Below are 23,201 nucleotides of genomic sequence, written 5' to 3'. Positions count from 1 at the left end.
TGGAGACTTATCTATGCACATTTAAGAAGCAATAATACTTCCATTGCTTTGATCTCTTTACCACTTCTGAAATTACAGTTCTATAAATTCTTTGCGCACCTATTGATCCAGAGTCATCCTAAACTACTTCCCTTTTCTATGGTCTTTCAACTAGTTTATTCAATGGTTACTTCTAGGAATCTAAAGACCAGAGTCTGGTTGATGAGTGTCTTCAACTGCTGCTGTTCTGAAGCCTTTGTCTTCTTACCTGGTCTAGTCATAATATTTCCTCACATTCACCTCAGCAGTTGGTAATCAAGATTGATTTCTGTCAGTTTCATGGATGGGAAATGATATAATTTCCCCTAAATTACTTTAATAAGTAGGCAGCTTATAGGCTTGCTTCCAAATTTTTATTGGACATTTGTTTATCTCTTTAATTTTTGTATTTATCTTCCTGTTTGTCTGTCTACCTATGTTTCTATCTATGTCTCTGAGAGAGAACTGGGGATTGAACTCAGAACTATGTATTTGTTGGGAAGGGAAGGAACCCTTTCACTTAGGCCACTTACTGTCTTCACATCATATCTTTTAAATAGATTTATAAAACATATTTATGTACTTTGGCTACTACTTTTCTTTGGTTATATGCATTGCAGATATCCTCTCACGATCTAAGGCTTGCTTTTTTATGTACACTATTTCTATATTAATATATCAAATTTAATGTTTTATCTTTGTGGATTTGGCTTTTTATGTCTCATTTAGTGCATAGTTTTCATCCTATCCACCCCAAATCATGAAGGTATTTCCTCTAAAAGTTCTAAAGTTTTCTGCCTGCCTCTCTGGGCCCTTATCTTATCTTAAATACATACTTAAGTGTGAGGTTAAAAATGTAGTATTAACATTTTTCATATGCATAATCTATTGTCTGAATAATTCATTTCTCTTCTCTGTTCTAATGCCACCTGTTATTTATCAAGTTTTTATAAATGCATGGATGTATTTCTGGGCTTTCTATTCTGTTCCTCTGGATTCATTTCTATCTCTGAGCCAGAGGTCCTTTGCCTCAATTACTATCATTTGTATTAAGCCTTGATAGTTTTTATGGAACTCCACAAATGCTGTTCTTTGGTTTGTATTGACTTTTTCTTTTTTACCCTATGTTGTTGCAAATACACATTAGATTTCATTTTCAAAATCTATGAAAAAACTGTAGTGGGATCTTTAGTAGCAATTCTATGTTAGTATTATAGATTCAGTTACCACCCTGAATCTTTCATCCAAAGAATCATGCATATTTTGTTGATTTACTTTGAATTTTAATAGATAAATTAGCTATAGTCCCCAAAGTTACAGCTCAGAGTCACATAGCCAATTAATCACAAAACCAGTGGTAGAAGGAAGGTCTCTTGACTCTTTAACAGTTCCTACACTTTAAAGGCTTAATTACTCAGTCAAAGATCTTTTTCAGTTTTTACAGCTGTCCCAGTATCCATCAGTATGAAAGGGTCCAACTCAACAATCCCACCAAATCCCACATGGTCAATCTCTTTCCAGAAGGTGTGTTAGACATGCAGAATCTCAGCCTGTTCCTGGTCCTACAGAATTAGAACCTTCACATTGAAATGATTTCTGGGAGCCAGGTAGCAGTGGCTCTCCCAGTAATCCTACTTACACAGGAGGCTGAGATCTGAGGATCACAGCTCAAAGTCAGTCCGGAAGGAAAGGCTATGTGACTCTTACCTCCAGTTTACCAGGAAAAAGCTGGCAGTAGAGGCATGGCTCAAGTAGTAGGGTGCAATGTTGGGTGCTATGGGGGTGGGGGAGAGCAAAGGGACAGGGCCCAGGCTCTGAGTTCAAGCCCCCAAAATGAATAAAATAAAAAGATTTCTGTGATATTAATAGTCAAGGTGAAACTTTCTGAAGTACTGCTTAACAAAACAGGGTCTTGAAATTAGTGGCTTTGATTCTCTTTCTTTGAACACAAGTCACAAATCAACCTTGAGGTCACTGAATTGCTAGTGATTTAGGTAAGAAACCTGGAGGATTATGTCAAGATTCTTAGATATTACTGTTTAGCTTTAGATTTGCAGGAGCCATCATCTGCTTTACTGAACGAACACTGAAAATCCAGATGACCGAAGTTTATCCAACCAGGAGTCTGTGGTGAATGTCTGTAATCCTAGCTACTCAGGAGGCAGAGATCTGAGGATCCAAGTTTGAAGCCAGGCTGGGCAAAAATTTCCAGAAACTCTTATCTTAAATCACCCAGAAGCTGGAAGTGGAGGTGTGGTTCAAGTGGTAGAGTACCAGCCTTGAATAAAAAAGCTAAGGGATAGTACTCTGGCCCTGAGCTCAAGATATGTACCACTGCACATGCATGGGCTTAGACACACACACACACACACACACACACACACACACACACACACACACACCACATCGTTTATTTAAAAATGTATATTTGTAATCACATTATTTTAAGGGCAGAAAAAAGTTCCAATTTCAAAACAATATAATACAGTTGCCCACAAAACAAATACATGTGCTTCGAGATCACTTAAACCCTCCCCAGATAGACATTTTATTGACTGTGTCATCAGGGACATTTTGTTTTGTTTTGAATATTGAGGAGTTGAGAATCTAGTGCTTTATTCGTTGTAACACCAAGGGAAAAAAGGCTAGCCTGGTTTCTTTAGGTAGTTAAATCTTGTCCAGCTGAATCTTGGCTCCGATTTCCTGTTTAAGTGCTACAGCGGCTAGTTTATCTGGCAGGGTGGGGAGGTGAGGAGAGGGGCTGGGGAAAGCGAGGCCCCTGCAATGTCGCCTGCGGCCGCTAGGGGTATCTTTGCACCGCTTTTCGTTCTGCACCGGTTTGGAGTAGAAACCTTTAATAGGGAAAACCAGGGTCCTCGGTATTTTTTGTGAGCAGTGCACCCAGAATCCAGAAAGAATTTTTTTTTTTTTGAAGAACGAAACCACAATTCTTCCGGTCACCGGAACAAGGACTACGAAATCATTCTCCTGGTCCTCGGCGCTGGGAATTCATTTTTTTTTTTTTTTGAGGTCAATTTCCAGTGGAGATAAATCTATTGGATGAGATCAATCTATAGGATTATCTGATTGCAGCTGAATGAAGAAGTAAGGTGGTTTGATCATTTGTATTTCTTGCCGGATGGTCGGATTTACATGGAGATGATGGTGTGGGGTCTCCAGGATTCTGGATCGTGGGTGCGTTTGGAAAAGCAAAAGGATCAATCCACACGTTTCTAAAGTGTCCGTGGGTGAATAAGGGAAAAAAGAAGAAGAAGAAGAAGGAGGAGGAGGAGGAGGGAGGGGGGTTGTCTGGGGCTGGGGTTGCGGCTGCTGAAAGAAAAAAATAAATGAAAAAAAAAATACTAGAGGCAGCATCTTGAATCCGGAAACAAGAATCGCCCTGGGCTTGAGATTTGGGAAAGAAGAAAAAAAAAAAAAAGGCTCGGGAAACTGGTAAATACTTTGACCATTCCGGCTGGCATCTGACGGGAGGTGTTTCTAGAAAACTGTCTCCTTGAAAGCCTGGAAGGGGGCCGGGGGCGAAGGGGGCTCCCTCCGCGGAGGCGCCTCGCCGAGGGTAAGTTTGGGGGCTCCCCGACGCGGGTGTGGGGGGGCCGCCGGGGGGGAAGGCGATGCGGACGCCCGGCGCCTGGGAAACGAGCCGGTCCGCCGCTCGGGATGTGCCGAGACCCAGCTTTTCAACACCTTGATTTGGGGGCGTCCATGTGTCGGGGTGGGGAGCAGCCGAACGGGCCCCCCCCCCCCTCCAAAGCTTCCAAGTTTGCCCGGAAAAAAAATCTCTCAGTTGGGGGATCCAGCAGCCGGACTGGAAGGCGAGGAGCCCCGAAAGCCTGCGCGCAGAGAGAGGACTGGGGGGGGGGGGGTGTGGGGGGGGGGGAGAAGCCGAAGTGGAAACGCGGCAGCTCTGCGCGGCCCGGCTTGGCTGGGAGGTCTCGGCCACTGCTGGGGGTGGCGGGGGGGGGGTGTGCCAGGGAGAGCGTGAGTTTGGCCACGTTCAGTGGTCGTCTTCTCCCTCCCTCCCCGCCCCTTCCTCCAGCCCCCTCCGAGCGCCCCCACCCCTTCGGGTGATCCGACAGGAAAGGGTTACAGGGTCATCGCTCTGGAGGGAGGGACGGCAGGAGCGGGTGCCTTGTCAATCCCCGGCACGACTTTCCTCCCTACAGTCCCTGGTAACTTTCTTCGAGTTGGTGGAGCCCCAGACATCCTCGCAGCCCTTCTGCCCAGGCCCAGGCTGGCGCCCGGCGCCTGGCGACTGCGCCCGGCAGCCGGCTGCGTTTTGCACGCGCCCTGGTCACCCTCGCTGCCTCGCCAACCTCGCTGCCTCCGCCGCCACCTTTGCTGGAGCCCAGCTGAGCGCGCGCCTTCCGACCAGTTTTATTTTATTTTTTATTTTTTTTTGTCAGCCGAATTCAAGCACTTTATTTTTTTGTCCATCTACAATTTTCTTCTTCTTCTTCTTCTTCTTCTTTTTTTTTTTTGTAGTTCTTAAGAGCAGATTTTCCTTGCAGAAGGAAATCAGTGTTAGCAGTTGGAATTAAAGTGAATCGCTCAAATATGTGATTTTTAATTGAACGTAAAAGTTGCTTTGGAATAATCTGGAAAATCATTTTATTTCTTCCTGCTACCTCTTTTGGAGTCTACATACCTTCAGAGCAATTATATTTATTTAAGATGCAAATGTAGATCAAATCGATGAATGGACTTCCCCTGAAATACCTTTGAACACTTCAGTTATGACTATTTTAGTTGCCTTTTTCTATTTAAGGCCAGATCGTTAAAATTGAGAGCGTCAGACATTCAAATATACTGGAATAAAATGGAGACAGATAATTGTTAAAATATAAAACGCTGTGTTTTGTGGATTTGAATCGTCTGAAGAAACACACTGGGTATTTTCTTTCAGAGGTGTATGTTTGCAGATTATGAAATGCAGGCAGATACGTTTATGGTTTGAGCATTGAAGTCTCTCTGTTAGGAGTGAACCCACCAGAAAGACAACTCTTCAGCGTCAGCGGAAGCATGTTCATCTTCCAGGATCGCTTATTTTAGAGACTCTAAATCCATCAACCATTGTGATTAGCAAACAGAAGTATTACCAAACTTTTCTCCTGGAGGGGTGGGTGTGTGTGTGTGTGTGTGTGTGTGTGTGTGTGTGTGTGTGTGTGTGTGACTTTTTTCTTCCCAAACTTAATTCTGAAATGTGTTTGGAAGATGAAATAGCCAAATATAAGACTTTCATTTGTCTCCCAGGAATTCTGAAGTGGAAAAGTTAGGTATTTCTTCTTCCTGCTGACTTTGGGTAAGCTTTTCTAAAGGTTAGAGAAATCACAAGGCAGAGTTTCTACAAGCTCAATTGTTAGTTTCAAGGAGATGTCTGAGAAGTTAGCTTTTGCTCCCCTCTGCTCCCCCTCCCTTCTTCCTCCCCCCAGAGCTATAAGTCACATGGTTCTTAGAACTCCAAGAATGAGTGTTCTGTGTCTTGGCTTACCCTAGCCACTAATCTTACTTATATACTCCAATAATACTCAGCACTATTTTCTCAAAGACCAAGTTAATACAAAGACAGCTAGCAAATACCATTCAATAATAATAGCAAATAAATAAGAAGGGGGTGATATTTGAGATTCCTCTTTTTAGGCTAATAGACTTGTAACTGCTGAAAGCCATGGACAATTTGCAACCGAAACAGAGGTCCTTTTAAAAGTTGGTTGGTAATCTGCCATAGTGTGAAAGTAGAAGATTGAGTTGAATGCATCTCTGTCAAGAATATTTTTTTCTGACAAGAATATTTCATTACCTTCTCTTTGAGCAGCAAAATTGGATAAGAACACATTTTGATCTAGTCTCTGATATCACCTATTTGGAAAATACATACAGCAGTCCCTACACAAAACTTTACTAAACATTGTTGAAAAGAAAAAAAAAGATTTAACTAATGATATTAAAATACCTCAAGAATTTATTTATAAATTAATTTACTTTTCTCTATCTTATTCATATATGTGCTTTCGGCCATGGTTATTCAAAGAAACACGATGGCCTTGACTGGCCATTTTGATTTAATATCAGACTAACACAAAAATGTGGTAGACTGGAAGGAAGGAAGGGAGATAAGTCAGTTATCAATTTATTCTAAACACTGCCAACACAGTTACTAAATAAGTGACAAGTGATAGCATTGGGTTCCCAGAGCTTTCTCCACTATTGGGTTCACTGGAGCCTTGCAAGAGTTGCCCCTATCTCTCCAGTATTCAGGAAATGCTAACATCTTGCTACAGTATCTGTTAGGACCTGAAGATGGTTAACTATATTAAATACATTAACTGTACTCAATGTTATTTTATATTTACTATCTTCTTGCTACATGTTCTTAATTGAAACCCAAATAAAATGGGCAAGTCTTTTTTGGGGCAATTTGTTCAGATTTGATGTAGAAAGTTCCAAGATGTAAACCTTCCATCTCTTTCACTTTGTTGAGAAATGTAAAACCACAAAATCATACAACAAAACCCCCCACAGAAACTCACATTTCTGCTTTCAGTTAATTTTCATTGAAATTTTAATCTTCAAAATTTGCAAAGCCCAGAAGAATACAAATTAAATTACTGAATGGTCACAGTGAATCTAAGTTATCTTTTCTAACTTCTTAGGTTATTAAACATCTCCAGGTAGCTAACTTGTTAATGTTGAGGGGTACCATATTCCCAGCAGTTTCCAAGAACAATTCCTTAATTGATGGTAACCAATTTATTCTGCTTCTTTTGCTTGGTTACTACAGCTTGGTGATGCTGCCAAATGTTGATATGTTGCTATAAAAGGATGTGGATTATCTTCGCTTTCTAGTTTCCTCCACTCCAAAATAAGAAAAGGAAAAGAAAAAGAAACTTAGCCAGGCACCAATTTGGTAGCATAATCTGGTTCAAAAAAATGAAGGCCAGTTTGAAATATAAGGCAGAGGAAAACATGGAGCAGGGTGGGATTGGTTCAGATGAGGGAGAAGATTAGAAGGGGTGGCGTGGGTTAAGGTGCATTCTGCTCCTAAAGTCACATGTGGAATTGAGTGTTCAACTTGTACAACTACTGGAAGATGATAAAAATAAATACAAAGCACAATAATGAAACTAGCATATCATCTCTGGCCTTTGAAATGATTAGACATAAGCTTTGAGGAAACTGTATATGAATTCATTTTATAGCAGTCAATATAATCTTTTCTGTGTGTATTTCTGTTGTATGTAAGAGAAGTGCTAGTCAATGACACCCTCTTTACCACTGCCAGACCTGCAGGCTTATAGATCATAGATGTGTCAGCATGTCAGCTTTTGCAGTAATGTCTCTTTTGTGGGAAACCTTATGGGCCTTGCAGGCATTCTCTCATCCTGACACTCATAAAACGCTCAAGTCCCCATATTTATTATTTAATTTTCTTCCTATATATAGCAATGAAGCACTTCCATATAGGAATGTGTAGCCAAAAGTGACAGGCAAGAGTGAATGGGACTAATGAGTTCTAATAATCCACATATTAGGAACTGCTAAAGGAAGTTTAATTAAGAAAAACAAGTTGAGCATGAAATTCATTTGGGAACAAATGCAAGTTAAGTTCCTGCCACAGATGTAAAAAATGAAAAAAACGCAATGATACATCGCAGGAAATAAAGTCTTGGGCTGTGATCAGAGCTATTTAATACCATTGACACAGGAGGACTTGGCTTTAAGTGGGTGAGCTTAAATTTGACTAGGAAACAGAACAAGAACTTTTTTCCAGAGTGTTCTCACTTCTTGCTTTGTATAGCAGTTTTACTATTTTAATTACATATCTAGTGACTCTGTGTGTGTGTGTGTGTGTGTGTGTGTGTGTGTGTGCGCGCGCGTGCGCGCATGAGTACTGGGATCTGCTATTCTCATCTGGCTTTTTTTTGCTCAAGCCTGGAACTCTACTACTTGAACCATACTTCCACTTCCAGCTTTTTGTTGGTTAATTGGAGATGAGTTTCATGGACTTTTTGTTTCTATCTGGACTCACTGAACATCGATCCTTATATCTCCATCACTTTTGTAACTCCGATTACAAGGCATGAGCCACCAGTGCTTGGCACCAGTCATATCTTTTGTATAGCATAGTAATTCCCTTGTGACTAGCTACACAGTCAGCTCTGGTCCCTGCTTTTCCAAGTGCAAAATACCCTTACTTCTAGAGTGAACTGCTGAAGTGTGGGATGTCATTTTAGAGGTGCTGTAGGTTGTGCTTTCATAAGAGAATTGCATCTCTAGTTACCTCTGCTTTTAATTCTATTTAATGTTTGTATAAGACAGAAGCTACACTTGCCTGTTTACTTATTTCTTTATTTGCTGATGATGGCATATATGGGTGGGAGGGGCCAGGTCATAGAGGACATAGAATATAGGCCAAGTGTTTCCCTAGATATCATTTTCTTATATTTTATCCTATGTTAAATATCAGATACCTTCTATAAATAGGGAAGCAGTCAGATAATGGTATAAAGGTCTCAGATGACCTCAACAGCTGCTTGTCTGGACACAGGCAATGGTTGATTGTTTATATAGATGCTTGGCATAAATAAAGAGTAGAGATTCTCTTTTTCTTTTGACATACCTAAGAATTTTCAGTCTTAAGAGAACAAAAATAGTTAACTGGATTAAAAAAATGGCTGTTTTCTTGTTAAATAGTCATGGTGTTTACTTTCCTTTTGCCCCATGGAATACTCTATACTTGGAAATCCAACAGAGGCATAAATGAAATCAAGGAATAGTTATTATCTTAAAATATCATTTGTGATTATGACTAGTATCAGATTTCCCCATAAGTCACTGAACTTCCTAGAAATATAGGAACCCCTGCTTCTGGCATTGACCAGCAAGTTTCACAGTATTTGCACCTTGGAATAATACTTGAGCCGTTCACTAGCTAACCATAGCTCTGAAAGGGATGAAGGCTTACTTCAACAACCATTAGGTTTCAAGTCAGTGCATCTGTCACTTTAAATTTAAATCTGTAGTACTTAGCTGTCCAAAACTTTACACACAAGTGACAATGTTATCTGTCTTTTTTCTTATGGGTAAAGTGTCACCAGTTTTGTTAGTTCTTAAAGTGTGCCAAGTGTTCTCATGCATATGTTATTATGAAATAGAGGTGGGCAGATGCTATTATTTAGAGCTGAGGAGGAAACCATTTTACGTTGTAGTCTACAGAACTCCTTGGTGAGAAGGGACTTCTCTTTTGTCTGCTCAAAGCTGTGTGTCTTTCTCTCAGCACCAAGAATAGGTGGCAGCTAAATATGCAATTAATTTACTTAAATTATTACTTAGTCTTTTCACTTTTACTACCTGATCAAGATGCATTATACTCATAAATAAATTGAAATGGTTGAGTTGCACAACTACTTAAGGAATATTTAAAAAGCATACAATCAATAGTTATTTGAAGTGACAGATATTTTTAAGGCATAGGCAGTATTCCCAATGTAGAATTATATTTAGAATATGGAATTTTAATCACCAACAATAATTGAAACTATTTAGAAATCTTTGTAACTAGTTGACTTTGAAGAAGTTACATGGAAACGTCTTAGTATGACAGAATTGTTTCTCATATTATAATTTATTGAAAGATTCATTAGAGTTCTCTTCTTCCAGGAGAAATATGTGATACTTGAGGGAGCTTTGGAATTACTAATTGGTAATGTATATATGTAGAATGTGGACAAGGAGACAGCAAGGTTCAACATAGACTGAAATTTGAAATTTTAGTCATAAGGCCAAAGTTTAAATCCTTTCAATATTTTAAAATGTAAGGTTTTTTACACTGTTGTACATATTTTATAATCCCAGCTACTTATTACTTAATGTGATTTAAATGATGAATTAATTTAGCGACTTATACTCCATGTGTGTATTAAATTCTTATTAGTATTTGATTTATTTATGTTGTCTCACATGAATGGCCCACTGTTTAGAATTCTGATATTTTTATTAGTCCAATGGGCACTGTAATACAAAGGGAAACAAATGATCCATTTATGTGAAGAAGATTGTTAGTGCAATGTTATTTCCCCTTTGTGGCATGATTGAACTCTATGCCAGATCAGGAGTGACAGAAAACCATTATTGCCATTTGATAGCTTATGTGAAAGGAGTTGGTGGTGTTCTCTGTAGACAGTTACTGCTCAAACAACCGTCACCGTAGTAGTTGCCAAATCCTGCAGAAGCCTGGCACTGAACGGGCACAAGGTTGAACTACCCTATGTTTATAACCATCCTCCAAGGGGTCAAGATTGACACTTCCTGGCTCACAGCCATGCTCAGTAAACTAACATTGCCTCTGCCAGTGTTGTAGCTATGCTCAGGCAACCAGGGAACTTTTAAAAGAGGAACTTTAATTAAACAGGGCACCGGGAATGGTACTTCTCTACTCTTCCCAGGCACTGGCCATGTAGTAGAAACAAAAAGCTTAAAGAAGGAATTGAGTATGTAGTACTGCTTAGGTTGTGTTAGCTTCTCTATAAAGATACTGGCAGGCATAATTAAGCTGCTTCTGGAAGCAATGACTTGTGACCCAAAGGTGGCCCTTTGAAGACAAAAGCATCAATTTAATATCAAGGGAAGTAATCAGCTTTACCTGGCTGTCTCTCCTGAGCTCTTGAGTGATTATTCATTTTCTTCAGGCAGATCACAGGGTCACCCACTGGTTTTTAAAAACATGTCCTGTAGTATTTTACATATACATTAGTCAGTTGCCCATGACATTTTTAAAAGAAACTTTCTGTCTTATTTTTATTATCATCAAGCAGTTTTACAAAAGTGTTTTGTTTTAACATGCTAGTTTGTGAGTACACTATATCTTCTTTAAAAAAAAATAATGTGCTGCGATGAACATTGTTGTGCTGGTGGCATTACTGTGATTTTGTTTGTGGTCTTTTGGATAGATACCCAACAGTGGGGCTGCTGGGTCATAGGGGAGTTCTATATTGAGCCTTCTGAGGAATCTCCATACTGCTTGCCAGAGTGGCTGAACCAGTTTACATTCCCACCAACAATGAAGTAGGGTTCCCTTTTGGCCACATCCCCTCCAACAATTGTTATTATTAGTTTTCTTGATATATGACATTCTTGCTGGGGTGAGATGGAATCTCAATGTTGTTTTGATTTGCATTTCCTTTATGGCCAGTGATGTAGAGCATTTTTTCATATGTCTATTGGCCATTCTCATTTCCTCATCAGAGAAGTTTCTTTGTAAGTCTTTAGCCCACTTGATGAGGGGGCTGTTGGTTCTTTGCAGTTTTGTTTTGGAAGAAGGTAATTTTTTTAGCGAGAAGCTGGAACCAACCCAGATGCCCCTCCATAGATGAATGGATCAGGAAAATGTGGTACATTTACACAATGGAATTTTATGCCTCTATCAGAAAGAATGACATTGTTCCATTTGTAAGGAAATGGAAGGACTTGGAAAAAGTTATACTAAGTGAAGTGAGCCAGACCCAAAGAAACATGGACTCTATGGCCTCCCTTATTGGGAATAATTAGTACAGGTTTAGGCAAGCCATAGCAGAGCATCACAAGGCCCAATAGCTATACCCTTAGGAACACATAAGATGATGCTAAGTGAAATGAACTCCATGATATGGAAACAAGTGATATATCACAGTTATAACTACTTTCAACGTCCTATGTGTATGTGTAGTTTCTATTATTGATGATGTTTTGTATCACCTTCCTATGTTTGTACCTACACTATCTCTGTAATCTTATCTGAGTATATTGGAAACCGTGTTTACTGGTATTGGAAGTAGGAAATTCAAAGGGAATACCAAATTCGAGAGACACGGGGTAAAAAAAGAGAAATAACTACAAAAGCAATACTTGCAAAACTGTTTGGTGTAAGTGAACTGAACAACTGGGCGGGGGGGAGGGAAGGGGGGGAGGGAGGGGGGCATGAGGGACAAGGCAACAAGCAGTACAAGAAATGTATCCAACGCCCAACGTATGATACTGTAACCTCTCTGTACGTCAGTTTGAAAATAAAAATTTGAGAAAAAAAAAAAAATAATGTTATTATAAAAGGTGAGGTCCAGAGAGGTTATAGTTACTTAAGTCAGATAAAGAGTGTATTTCTTTTTGGACAATGTCACCCCTTTCCCTCATTCTCTTACAGTTTTTCCCCCTCCTTCTCAGCCACAAGTTGTATAGTTCATTTTCAATATAGTGTCCAGTGAGTACCACTGATGCATTTGTTCACCCTTGTCCCTCCATTTCTGTGCCTCCCAACCCTCCCAAAGATAGATAAATGAACAAACAAGACAAAAAGAAAAGAAAAGGAAAACAGCAATGAAGAAAAAAAACCCTCCTATCCATTTCTTGGAGTTCATTTCATGCACATAGACATTGTGCCTTTGTGTTCCATGCCTGAGAATGTCCTCCTTTGGTTTTACTGTGTGTGAATGCCTAGAGTTCTCCATAATTTATCATGTACTAGTATATATATATATATATGTATATGAATGTATAAACATATATTTACCACCCATTGTGCTTACTATACTTGTAAATTTATAGGCACATTATAGCTACTACAAATGAAGGAAACAATGAAGCCTATGTTTCTCTGAATTACTTCACTTAATAATTTTTTTTAAGTCTTTCCATTTCCTTACAAATGGCACAGTATCATTATTTCTGATGGAGGCATGGAATTCCATGGTGTATTCATACCACATTTTCTTGGTCCATTTGTCCATTGAGGGACATCTGGGTAGATTCCATATCTTGGCTATGTTAAATAGTGCTGCAGTGAACTTGGTTGTGCTGGCAGATTTAGATTTAAATGTTCAGGAGTGGAATTTCTAGGTCACAGAATAGCTCTATGTTGATCAAATCGTGCTTTCCATCATTTCTCCCATTTCTCACAATCTCAGTCATCCTCTCAAATTTACCAGGTCCTCTTTCAGATATATATGTTGAATATTATTGTAAGGTCCACACCTGGGAGGGCTCCATGGAGATGCTCCCCACCTGTTTAAGTCTGCACCCAGTACCTGCATTACCTAGGTAACTACCTGATGGCAGTTACCTCCTCCTTCTCTGAGGTAACATCCAATCCACGTGGACATATCTCTCACCTTTTCCCTTATAAGCCAGTTCAACAAAGGCTTTGTTCTCTTTCCTTTTCACTCTTACTCTCTCTTGCTCTTTTTTCCTTCTCCTTTCCCCTCTGTCTCCTCATGCCTCCATCTTGTGTGGGCTGGCAGTTTGCTTTTCCCCTAATAAACTCCTCTGCCTGAAGCATGTGACCAGTTTCCTTTCTGGCAAACCTTGAATCTATGACTGTATTCACCCATCCTTCTCTTCCTTCATCTCCCCTCTTCCCCTTGACCACCACCCCCTCACAGCACAAGTTCCAGCTTCTTAGTATTCATTTTGTTAAACTGTAATATTCTTATTCAGAAGAGTTGAACAGTTGGAATTCTCATCATACATCATACTTTAGTTAATATGTTTGTGTATGCATGCATATATATTTATTTATTACTCATTCATTCATTCATTATGTGCCAGTGCTGGTTCTGGGTATTTTCCCTTAGCTATTTTGCTCAAGGTTGGCACTCTACTACTTGAGCCACTGTCCTACTTCTAGTTTATTGGCTGGTTAATTGGAAGTACAAATTGCATAGATTTTCTGCCCCAACTGGCTTTTGATTGTTATCTTCAGTCTCCTGAGAAGCTAGGATTGCAGGCATGAGCCACCTGTACTTGTGACTTTCTTCAACATTTATCCCCTCAAATAAATAAGCAGCAAACAGGAAATTTTAATATTTCACCAATAATTTCTGGTTAGCAGAATCACTCAGTTGGGTAACATGGGAGGAAATCGTTTCATACCATCTCTTTTCTTTGTATTCTCAGAAAAGCCATTGTAGCATGTTTTTAATTACATTTTGTTTGCTACCAAACAACAGTGAATTAGTCCCCTGTCTATATGACTGTCCGTCGAAACTCCTGTAGAATAAGGGATATGGATTTTACTTCCATTTGTTTCCAGCTGTACCATTTTACCCCATCTTGTTGCAAGTGTAATTAGGCTAATATCTCCACAGAGGGATAAACAAAACCAGAGCTGTGTTACATGATGAAAAATTATGAATTAATCGATCATTCATTTGAAAAATATGTTCTGAGGATCTACAGTGTAATCTTTTATTGTGGGATGATTATTTAAAAGTCATCAGTTCAAGCTGGGTGCTGGTTACTCAATACCTGTAATCCTAGCTACTCAGGAGGCTGAGATCTGAGGACTGACATGCACACAAAGCTAGCCCACGCAGAAAACTCAAAGAAGACTCATACCTCCAATTAATGATCACTAAGATGGAAGTAGACCTACGGCTAAATTGATAGAGCCTCAGTTTTGAGCAGAAAAAGCTTAGGGACAACAGAATGGAGTAATGCCTTGTGTACACTTTCTTCCCTAGATGTGAGCAGGTTTCCTTGCATTGTTTATTCACAAAGATAGTTTGCTAACAGATTTAAACTCTGCTATATACAAATGCTGCATTCTTTCTTCCTCTTCAAAATATGTTGTTGGTAAATTGTTTCTCCTGTTCCTGTGGAATTTTGGTTTTCTCTTTCCCCTGTTACTTTTTACTGTATTGTTTTCTTTCATCACTGAAAGAAGTACATTTAGGACAGGGGTAGCCTAAGGGAAAGGGAAACAAATAGAAGCACTTAGGGTATAAGAAGAGAAATGGAGAACGGATTGTAACTTTAGGGAACTCTGGAGCCTAGTCCACCTTTTCTCCTGAAAGGATGCTCTGGGCAATAGTGAGGCTGAAGCGAGGTTTATCTTCAGAGCAGTTAATTCTTCTTCTTATCTCTTTTGGTGAGTTGGAGCTGGCTGCATCCACAAACGGTTACTCTTATTTTATTCAGGAATATTTCAGTGGCTTTGTGTTTCTGAGCTGAATTTAATTATATGTTTCAAGGAGATGATAATGATCTCTACCTAGAGGTACTTAGCGACAATTAAATGTGATAATACAGTTAAGTCCATGTTTAGTCTTTGTTTGTGCTCATTTATTGCTTGTTATTTTTCCAGGGTTTATTTGCTTGTTTATGTTTGTGTCAGTACTGGGCTAGAACTCCATATAGGGACTGTCCTGTAGCTTTTGCATTCATGGTTAGTGCTCTACTACTACTTAAGCCACATCTCCACTTCCAGCTTTTTGCTCAATACTTTCTTGTCTGGGCTGACTTTGAACAGTGATCCTCAGATCTCAGACTCCTGACTAGTTATTATTACTGGTATGAGTTGCCAGGGTTTTCTAGTTATCTTAATGCAATACTGGTCATGGCCAAATACACATATCACCACTGGTTTTTTGTAGCTGAAAATCCATGTGGCCACCAGGTTGGCTGTAGCATTCTTCTTTATAATCAAGGGCTTGAGCCTGGATATTCCTTATTGGCACACATTCCTTTAAACCTTCTTTTGTAAACCTAATTCATCCATTTTTCTAGCTTTATATCCATACTCTTACTGTAGTGTATACTGCTTACCTCTACATTCAGTTGAGTTAATCTCTTCAATATTAGAATTTCTTATAATCTTTGCCTCTTGTGATTCTAGCATTCTTGCCTTCATTATGTTCATCTCTAATCCTGAATTTATCACTTATGTTCTGCCCCAGGCTATAGAATATTGTGGGAAAAAGTTCCAATCCCATACTGTTTGGAGCTGCTGCAAATTATGCCTATTAATTAACCCCAGCATGCTGATCAGCATCCTTTTTTATTTCCCTCCTGTTGATGTCCTGTGTGTTCCTCTGTCCTCAGATCCTCAACCCCAATGAGCATATGGCTTCATTGAATTGATCTCAATGGGGTGCAAAGCAAAATGTCCTGTATCATAACTGTGCAGGGTGTGTATTTGGAGACAGGCAGTCTGGATCTGTTTCTTAAATCTGTCTCTTCTTGGATTTGTGGCCCTGGGGATGTTAGAACCAACTAAACCTTATTTCCTCATCTCAAATCAGGATGCTTAGCTTGTATGTCTATTGTGAAGACTGAATGCCACAAGACACATAAAGTCTTTTGGACAAGGCTTGGTAAGTAATTGAGGATCCAAGCACTAGCCGTCTTCGTTGTCATTGTCCTAAATGAATGGATGAATGCAGCTAATGCTGAACACTAAACTAAAATTGTTTCTGCTTTCTTCGGCCCCAACAATCCATTCACTAAGCCTACTGTCTTATTTTTTTGTGATAATGCAATTTATAATATATGTATATATATATTTCTCTATAACTATTTATATCACTATGTTGCAACACAACACACACATTAACATTAAAGCAATAGCAAAAGACAGTATTTTAAAAATATCTTACTAAACCCGGTGTCATTAAAATCCACCTCTCCATTTATCTGCCTGATAAGTTTTCAGGTTTTTCTAAATTTGCTATTATAACCTGGTTTTGTTTTTAATCTTGAAATGAGGCTAAAGAATAGATTACAGTAAAAGTATGTAGGGAATATTCTATTTCTGCCCTTCCTTCTTTATTTATGATGGCATTAATATTTTTCCTTTAGTCTGTTGTAGGGGCGGGGAGGGGAGTGCGCATGCACGTGCGCAAAGCGCACCCACCCATCCACCCACACATACGCGGGCGCACACATTAGCAGTGGGCCTTGAACTCAAGGCCTGAGTGCTGTTTCTTAGGTTTTTCACTTTTGGCTAGTGCTCCATTACTTGAATTATACCTTCACTTTCAAATTTTGCTAGTTAATGGAGATAATAATCTAACAGACTGTTCTGCTCAGACTGCTTTCAAACCCACATCCTTGGATCAGCCTCCTGAGTAGCCAGGATTACCGGTATCAGCCATTGTCTGACTGGCTTAGTCTGTATTTTAGGAAAATTTAATTCGGTCGTCCACATTGTAGCAAGAGCCTACAGCTTGCTGAAAAGAAGGTAAAACTCTATCCAGCGATGCAAATCCCAATGCATCACTCTATAGGGGATATGATTATTGCCAATGATGAACTGTCACTGTAGATAGTATGGAATCACCTATCTGTCACATAACTCCAAGGCCTTCTCTTTAACCACATAATCCTATGAAGATGGCTGTTGTTTAAATCACATGTCCATGGTAATGAAGCTTAATTTCTTACTTTTTGTTTGACTCTGATGGAATACACCAATTCAAGTGTTTATTTCTCTTACCTCAACCAGTGGCTTTGGGATGAGGTCATGGACACCCTATTCCAAAATAATGCATGTTTAATTTTCATTTGAAGACATTTGATAATACTCTTCCCTTGATAGGGATGGCTAATGGCCTCTCATCATCAATGAGTAAATTCCAAACACTTTAGCCTCTTAATGAAGGGCTTTGATTTGGCTCCAGCCTGCCTTTCAGACACAACCAGCACTCGTTCTCATTTAACTCTGTGTTTTGGCCAAACCAGTTGGTGGCCTCCACAAGTGAGTCATTTTCTTTCATTTCTGCCATACTTTCAGTTTGGGGGGCAGAAGGAGAAGATTTTGAGGGAGAGGATTGTGCCATTTGGAATACCACTTGCACTAGAAGGAGGGAATCTCCATCATCTCCTTCTCTGTCCATTTCTGTGGGTGTTTGGCAGTGGGTGGCTGCTCAGAGTGGTTACAGAGTGAAGCAAGGCCCAGACTTTGTGCCCTGGCATGGGCCACTCATGAGAATGTGTGAGCAGTCCACAGAAAATGCGGACCTTGCCATGTGTACCTCACATTCTTCTCACTCTTCCTGGACTGTGTCCATCATTTACTCAAATTATCTTCAGTCTTTAAAGCTCATTTCGTTTCTCCCAGTTGGAAATCTTCTAATTCACTACTAGTAGAAGGCAAACCTGCCTCTTCTTTCTAAACCATGCATTTTGCATGATTGCATTCCTTTATTAAGTCAATCCGTTTTTAAGTCCTTACTCAAGGATCTAGCTACTTTATGTGTTTGAGTGTGGACAGAGAGACTCTGTTGCTGCTCATCATACATTTTTATCACAGCCAAGGACTACAACACAGGAATTGGAAGAGAAATAGGCACATCGAATCAAAAAGCTCAGATTGAGTATTTTCTGTTATTTTCCTGCTGGATCACTCTGGACATCCTTTGCCTCTAGGTCTTAACCACCATGAGAACAGAAAGCATTGGCATACAGGAAGTTGAAATTTACTGGTACTGTGATTCTCTTCTATGTGAGCTGGTCACATAGCAATGATCCAGCTTTCTAGGCAGCTGTGGGCATTGGACTACCATATCCACTGAAACATTATTAAATCAAATTGTTTCTTTAATTACCACTCCCCAACCCTATTATTATTGCTAACCACTTTTGGTAGACAGAGTGCTTTTGTCCAAACTCTAAAACAGCTCACAAACTCCAGTGTTCCTTTTAGTTAAAGCAGTTGATCCACAGTTGTCTTGATGTCTATATTTGCAAATTTTCCTATTCAATAAAATCCATCTGTACAACTAAAAGGAAACATCAGTATTTTTTCAATCATTACTTAGATATGTGCAAAACAGCAAGCATCCTGAGTTGCCTGGAGTCACATTCTGTATTCTTTTATTTTCTCACTTTTTTTTCCTTATTGTCAAAGTGAAGTACAGAAGGTTTACAGCTTCATATGTAAGGCAATGAATATATTTGTTATCCAATTTGTTACTTCCTCCCTCATTTTCCCCCCACTTCACCCCTCCCCATTTACCTCTCCCTGCCATGAGTTGTACTGTTGGTTTATACCATATGGTTTTGTAAGGTATTGCTGTTGCATTGTTTTTTTTTTTAATCCATTTTCTCTCAATTTTGGTATTCCCTTTCCCTACTCTACATCCAATACAAATATATATAATATCCAGGATACTAAAAGCAGATACAGTGACATTAGGGGTAAAACCACATGAAGGGAATGTGAGGAAAGAAGAAAAAGGAAAAAAAATGGTGCAGTTTCACATGGCATGTTGAAAATAACTACAATGATATACCACATGTTTCCATAACTTGAAGTTCATTTCGCTTAGCATCATCTTATGTGTTCATATGTACATAGCCATTGAGCTATTGTGAACTTCTGTTAGGACTATTCTAGATGTGTACTATTTATACCCTATGAGGGAAACCATAGAGTCCATGTTTCTTTGGGTCTGACTCACTTCACTTAGTATGTGGTTTCCCCCCCCTCCCCCACCAAGTCCTTTCATTTCCTTACTAATGGGGCAGTGTCATTCTTTCTGACAGAGGCATAGAGTTCCATTGTGTATGTACCATATTTTCTCAATCCACTCATCTACTGAGGGACATTTGGGTTGGTTACATGTTTTAGCAATGACAAATTGTGCTGCAATGAACATTGTTGTGCTGGTGGCTTTAGTGTGGTCTTGCTTGTAATCTTTTCGGTAAACACCCCAAAGTGGGGCTGCTGGGTAGTAGGGAGCTCTCAGTTTAGCCTTCTGACAAACCCCCATACTGCTTTCCAGAGTGGTTGAACAAGTTTATACTCCACCAACAATGTAGTAGGGTTCCCTTTTGGCCACATCCCCTCCAGCATTTGTTATTTATTGTTGTTGAAGGCTTGAACCCAGGGCCTGAGCTCTGTCCCTGAGCTATTTAGCTCAAGTGGAGCCACAGCTCCACTTCCAGTTTTATGGTGGTCAATTGGAGATAACCATCTCATGGATTTACTTCCCAGGCTGGCTTTGAACTTTGCTCCTCTGATTTCAGCCTCCTGTGTAGTTCTGCCCACACTGACTTTGAACTTTGCTCCTCAGATCTCAGCCTCCTGAGTAGTTAGGATTACAGGTGTGAGCCACCGGTTCCTGGCAGCCTTCCATATTCTTGACTCAGCTCTGGGAACCAAGGAGGAACCTAGTAAAAACAGCACAGTGCAGAACCAGGGGCTCTGGGACAGGTTGGAATGTTTCAGTGCCAAATGCCGCATCTGCTAGTGGGTTGGCTTCTGGCACTTAACACTTCTGAAACTTCATTTTGTTCTTCTTTAAAACAAAGAAAATAGAATCAAGTATGATAAGTTTTTAAATCACATTTTTATTGTCTTCAAGCAATTACACAAAGAAGTTGCCCTTCAGCAATCCAGCTTATAAGTAGAATGCATCTTGATTAATATCACCTCTTTCATCATTCTTTCTCATCCCTCCCATCCCATCCCCCCAATTAATTTAATAGGATATACGTTGAATATTATGACTATGTTCTTCCCCATTTCCTCTCTTCATTCTTTTATACCTCTTTCTTGAACTGCCTCCCCTCACCATTCAAGTACCAATTTCCTTGTATTCATTTTGTTGGACTGTGAGTTTTTCTAAAGAATTACATTGTTTCAGTGCTCATCTGAAAATATCATACGTCATTTGTTATAGTTATGTGCACTTAAGTAAAACCTAATATGTGTTCCCTAGTACATTCATAAATTAGGTCTTGCTTTCACATGTGAGAGGAAGCATGAGTCCTTTGTCTTTCTGTGCCTGATTTACTTCACTTAATACAATTTTTGGATGAAAGGATTGAGAAAATATGGTACATATACACAATGGAGTTTTACTCATCCATTAGGCAGGATGACTGGTTTTTAACACTCAGGATTGTAATCTAAAATCCATGTGAGATGAATGCATACACATGTATATGGATACTTGCATATGTAAAGGTTGCATATCTATCCATCTCACACATCTCCTGTGCATGCATGCATTCTCTCATGCATGTTCATGTGCACCTTCCCTACAAGCAAACAATCTGTGTTCCCTAACTTAGGGATTATAGATATGTATCTATTGTGAATAACCAGAAACTTCAATAAGCTGAATAGCGAGGGTTAAAGCGGGTTGAAGTTCTGGGTGACTCTGGTAGTACCTTTGCAGTCAGTTCAGCTCAACTGGGATATAACCATGCTTGCAGTATGTAAATATTTTTATATATATTTTATGAAGGATATAAATATATTGAGTATACACATGTGCAAAAGTCCTTGGAAATTCAGTAGGGGCAAGTTAGGTTCTGCAATAAAACAAAGAAGAACATTAAAAATAAAGAATGATCGAGAATATGTAGAATTTCCCAGAAGCTGTACGTCTCTTGTAAAGTTAGCAATGGTTCCCTTTCGGTAGCCCCACATATACTAGGTATTTGTCCAACACATGACACACTGCAGCCTTCATTGAAGCCATGTTTATATGATGTATTCCTTTATAGTATCATAAGATATTTGGGAATGATAGAGACATTGTATTTGTATTTAAAAATCTCTATAAAATGTCATACATTCGCTTTTGCATTGAGTAGTCCCTGTAAATACTTGTGGGGTGAATGGGAAGTAGGATCAAGGTGGTTACCTACTGTACTTATCTAAGATCACCTGTACATTTTTTCTTTATTTAATCTGATAAAAAAACAAACAAGTTGAAAGATCAACTATTTTATTTATTTAGCTTATTTTTTTCCAATTTTGTGTCTTGAACTCAAAGAATTATGTTCCTACTTGACTATTTTAATAAAGGCTGGCACACTGAGCCATAATTCTATTTATGGCCTTTTGCTGGTTAACTGGAAGTAAGAATCTCACAGACTTTCCTGCCTGGTATGGCCTCAAACCTCTGTCCTCAGATCTCAGTCTCCTGAGTAGCTAGGATTAAAGGGGTGGGCTCCTCACTGTTGCCCAGCCAAGTTTCAGCTTTTTTTGTGATATAACAAAACTCAGATAATATGTTGCCATATGTCAAACCCTTTATACATTACTGATTATTTCTTTTATTGTTTCCATTGGACCAAAAATACTTTACTTCAAGGTGAAGGATAGTGAAGAATGTATCCACTAAGATTTCCACTGTGAAAAGCTAGCCCTGTATGGACTAATAGACTAATCTTCTAGCAATAAGTAGTTTTGATGGTCTAGTGATGAGTTGTATATATATTGTATACTTTACAGTATATAAATAGTGTATATATAATATACATATATTGTATACATACCATACATACAACATACAGGATGCTATATATTGAATATTATATATACTATACAATATATAGAATAGTATGTATACTGTGTATACATATGTATATTGTGTGTATTATATTGTATATGCAAGTATACTATGTATTCTATGGATAGTATATAATATAGAGTCTATACTACATATACAGCTTACAGTACATATACTGTATGTACAATGTATATACATGTATGTATATGTGTATATTATAAGTGTATTTAGTATAAACATAGTATATGTATAATCTACACATATTGTATATCTGAATATGTGCAATATACAACATATACTACATTGTACATACAATTTACACCATATATATTATATATGGTGTGTATGGTACATATACTATAGTATATATGACCATATGATATATATTATAGTTTATACTATATACACTATTGTATATATACTATATATGCTATAGTATAGCATATATAGTATATATATAGTATATAGTGTATATATATACACTATATATATATATACACTATATATATATAGTGTATATATATACTATAATATATACTATATATAGTATATAGCATATATAGTATATATAGTATACATATAGTATATAGTATATATAGTATAGTATACCATAGTATATATAATATATATTCTATAGTATGCTGTTTATACTATATAAAATATATACTTAATATAGTCTATATACTCTATATTAGATATATTTTAGTATAGTCAATATATGTATCTTATGTATATTTATGTATAATCTGAACTTCCTGTAATAACAAGGTATACCATTTAAAATTGTTTTAGTAAAATGGGCATAGTAGTTACTACATCCCATATTGTGAAGGATGGAAAATGCATAAAACAATGTCTAATTCAATTTTAAATACTTAGGATCAAGCCTTTTGGTGGTTAATGTAAGAGTGGCCATGAGGGAGATGACTTGCACAGGATCATGACTGTTCATGTCACCTGGCATGGGGCTTTTGAATCTGCTGTTGATAGTCTGAGGGGCCTGAGATGACATCTTCCATACTCAATTCCTCATAAGGAAACAGGGCACAACTCTCAAACCTCTGTAGAGAATTTTTGTCAATGAAATGTAAGTGCATTCACCATGATCAT

General features: G+C 38.6%; 1 protein-coding gene across 3 annotated transcripts in view; it reads left to right on the top strand.

Moving 5' to 3' along the window:
* LOC125351968 (neuroligin-1-like) overlaps positions 1 to 23,201 on the top strand; it is a 417,505-nt gene that overhangs the window by 169,607 nt on the left and 224,697 nt on the right. Inside the window, exon 1 of one of the 3 annotated variants that reach the window (XM_048347101.1) lies at positions 3,290 to 3,595. The exons of the other annotated variants lie outside the window; for them this stretch is intronic. The gene's annotated coding sequence lies outside the window, so the exon portion shown is untranslated. Of the gene's footprint in view, positions 1 to 3,289; positions 3,596 to 23,201 lie in introns of those variants that run through there. 3 annotated transcript variants of the gene reach the window in all.

This window comes from Perognathus longimembris, chromosome 5, assembly GCF_023159225.1.
Source record: "Perognathus longimembris pacificus isolate PPM17 chromosome 5, ASM2315922v1, whole genome shotgun sequence".
NCBI lineage: Eukaryota > Metazoa > Chordata > Mammalia > Rodentia > Heteromyidae > Perognathus > Perognathus longimembris.
This window is presented reverse-complemented; position numbering and strand designations above follow the sequence as displayed.